This window comes from Triticum urartu, chromosome 1A, assembly GCF_056163025.1.
Source record: "Triticum urartu cultivar PI428250 chromosome 1A, HENAU_Tu73, whole genome shotgun sequence".
NCBI classification, from domain to species: Eukaryota; Viridiplantae; Streptophyta; class Magnoliopsida; order Poales; family Poaceae; genus Triticum; species Triticum urartu.
Window position 1 is genome coordinate 565,973,043 of NC_141873.1, and position 3,612 is coordinate 565,976,654.

Below are 3,612 nucleotides of genomic sequence, written 5' to 3' on the forward strand. Positions count from 1 at the left end.
ATGTACACAGTACACTGGGCAAATTCTCATAATTTAAGTTCTGAGCATGGACACGCGTATGCTACTGAGTGAGCTTCCATTGTATGGCTGCATGAAGTAGATCATATCATGGAGGCAGAGCGATAAAAACAATGTGGTAACTTTAGAGTTTAAGCCAAAAATAAGATATCCCTTTAGGCTCTGAACATGAGACAATAACACATTCTCAAAGGGTAATATATCCATCCAAGAAGGAGGCATCGAACGGATCAGCCATCGACAGATCATGGATACGCTTGTTATAGTTCCAGGTATTCCAAGAAAACTTTTTGAATGCAAATCAAGCATCATGAGAAGCTCTGTGTTCAACTTGTAGTTGCTTGTTTTGGTTGGCAATCAATTCTTCTTTGTTGCCGCCAGAAATTGATTCCTCAATGAGTCCAAATTCCATTCTATCTAGCACTTTGGCATTCAAAACAAAGAACCTTGCAAAGTCGATTTCTGGACCTTTGCCATAGTAGACCTTCATCGCCATTTTCTTCAGGTGGTGATCAAGGCATTCAATTGGGCCGTCCAATAATGAGGCATACTTCCTCACAATTTTTACGTTCTCTGCTGGGTAAAACTCGTTTTTATGTAACCCATGGGGGAGCCGCCATGAATTATCCAACTGGAGACAAAAATAAAATGATATAATTAAAACAATTGCTAACAGTTATGGGAAAAACATGATATTTTGACATTTGAAGCAATCTGGAGAAGCACTCACCACGATATAAAGGCTCTGCAAGCAGGGGAAGCACTTGAGTAAGTCAAGAACTGCATATAAATCGGGGCCGACATGATGAAGAGCCAAAACCTTCACCGTGTGCATTGTGGTTGTCAAGCTAACAGCAATCATTTCCTATAAAAAAAAGAACAAAGCAAACTCTTATCAACAACAATATATACAGTGTGCAGGTTCTAATTAATTCTAAGAGCAAGGTTGCAACTACCTGAAAAGTTGTTGTCCCGAGGTGGAGCTGTCGTGTGGCTTTGCTCACAGGACCCAAAATCTTCAGCTTAGGGGCCCTAATTACCCGGATGGTCGTCGGACCATAGTCTGGATTGAGTGGCAGCAACCTCTCGAGGCAAGGTGCGTCCTCGATGACCAGCTCCTGGACTTTGACAATGCAAGAGTAAGGGTGATCTTCCGTGTCCTGACAAGCACAGAAGCCGATGCTCCTGAGAGCAGGAGAGCTGATGCGGAGGCTGGTAGAGCCCACAGTATTGGCCAGCAGAAGGCTCTTCAACGCAGGGCAGCCGGCGAGCACCCCGCTCAGAGCCTCCTCCGTTAGGGTGACATTGCAAAGGGTGAGCTGCTGGACGAGCGGGAAATCGACGGCGAGATTGGGCGGCAGACGGCGGCAGCCGAATGTGGCCAAGCGGAGCGCGGGCGCGCGGCAGAATACTGAGATTGGCAGCACATCGCTGCCGTAGCTGCGGTAGCTATAGACGAGCTGGAGCTCCTCGATGTAGGCGATGCCCCTGGAGCTGAACCAGCCGTCAAGTCTTGGGTCGCCGTTTTTGTCGATGATCTGGTGCCCCGTGCAGTGGTGGTAGCGGTATTGGCGGTGTGCGATGCTGGTAAAACAGACGCGGCGGACGGGGCCAAGGTGGCCGGAGACGGTCTTCTCGGGTATGCCGTCGTCGAGGTTGAGCGGCGCGAAGCGCCAGATGTGGCGCCACCGGCGGGATAGCGCCTGGGTGCGGCAGCCGTCCTTGGCTGGGAGGAGGGACACGACGGCGCTGAGCCACGCGTCAGGGAGCTTGCTGATGAGATCGGGGCGATCCGTCGCCATGTGTGCGGTGTTATCGCCGACACTGGAAAGAGGTGAACGCAACGGACGTGCAAAAATATATAATAGAACACCTGCACCGTGGGCTTTCCCTCTGATGCCGTAGGTAGTAGTTATTTATATCTTGCTAGGGGAGTGCCGTGGGCTGGGCTGTCTTGGGAAACGTCCGAGTTTCTTTCGAACCATGAGATGGTTCCGACCACTGGCGGAGGAGCCCAGTGGGCAAGGTGTGGCGGCCGCCACACCTTGATTCAGCACCAAATTTTTTTATACATATAAGCATGCACGTTTTCTTGGCGGTAATACTTAAGCATATAGTACTGCTTGTTGGTTTTAGACCACAGTAGATCGATTCGCCCAAGCAAACCTAGATGGAAGCACACAAGCTAGATCGGAAGCACACAAGCAGACAGCTTGATTCATGTGCTGCCTAGCACATGCACACGTAGACGTGCTCGAACTGGCTCGCTTCTGCTGAACAACAATCGGATCGATTCTCTCGGCGTCTCGCTCTTGATGGATCTCTCATAACTTGGCGATAAAAAAACAGAATGGAGAAAATTTTGCTGGTGCGTGTAATTTGCATTTTTTGGGTTATTCTTTTCCTTGATATGTACTCCCTTCGTTCAAAAAAGTTTTTCCCTTAAATGGATGTCTCTAACACTAACTTGGTGCTAGACATATCCATTTGTGAGACAAGCTTTTTCGGACGGAGAGAGTATATATAAGAGTTCATGACTGACTAGCGGTGCCCTTTCACCAAAAAAAAGAAAAGACTGACTACCCGTCCCAACGCGTCACGGACTTCGCTACCAACACAACATGACCCGGTGTTCAGTTTAATATATGGGATGAGTATGAGGTGTGCCGGACAGCTAAATAATTTGATGGTGTATTACATTGAAAAAAATGATATTCAAAAGTTGATATATTGCTATAATTAAGGAAGACCTTGAGAAGGAGGATATGGCACTGCCATTGCATGCATCTTCTAGATGCCATTGAAAGCTTCAGTGCAGTGTGAATTGACTATTATGTTTGTGCATCAAATTTTTTTAGTTGACAGTTCGCCACACCTTATTTTTTTTTCGTCCTCCGCCTCTGGTTCCGACCCAAGCACGTTCAACTAGACTTTTTTTTTCTTGATATATAAAGGTTGGATCGGACTTTTTTTAAATGCTTTTTTACTCCCGGGTGGTGTATGCACACCCCTTAGAAAAAATAGAAAAAAATCTGAACAATAAACAATATGAGACAGTTGCTAACAGTTTGCCACTATAAGACACTTGCTACCAATTTGGCAATTAATGTGATATCTTAACTCGAGCAAAATAGTAAATATGAAAACTCACATCACATGCATGCGGGTGTTGTCCTTGCTGGGCTGGAGGAAGAAGATGGTACCGAGCATCGCATTCGATGGTCATGGATCCCTAGCAAGGATTGTCCTTCACACACGGTCACCATCATCTGTGAGTCACTATTGGAAGTATGTGAACATGATGGATGAGGGCCTTTTCCGCATTTAGTTATTTTCCTTTTCCCTTTTTGTCATGTCTTCCTATGTTGCCAAGGGTGCATCTAGGCTCATCAGAAGACATATGGAGGTGCGTCTCCGGCCGATCTCGTGGGATTCGGTCCATATTTTCTTTGGTGGATCAACTTGAATCTAGTTTTCGTTTCTCTGCGTCTGTGTGTCTTTGCTCATCCTGGTAACCATTAAGTCGAATTTCCATTGTCTCTAGCACTTCGGCATTCAAAACAAAAAGAACCTCGCAAAGTCAACTTCTAGAAC

General features: G+C 46.5%; 1 pseudogene; it reads right to left on the reverse strand.

The window, feature by feature from the left end:
- Positions 1 to 205: 205 nt before the first annotated feature.
- On the reverse strand, positions 206 to 1,820 carry LOC147992817 (F-box/FBD/LRR-repeat protein At3g26920-like; annotated as a pseudogene).
- Between the last annotated feature and the right edge of the window lie 1,792 nt (positions 1,821 to 3,612).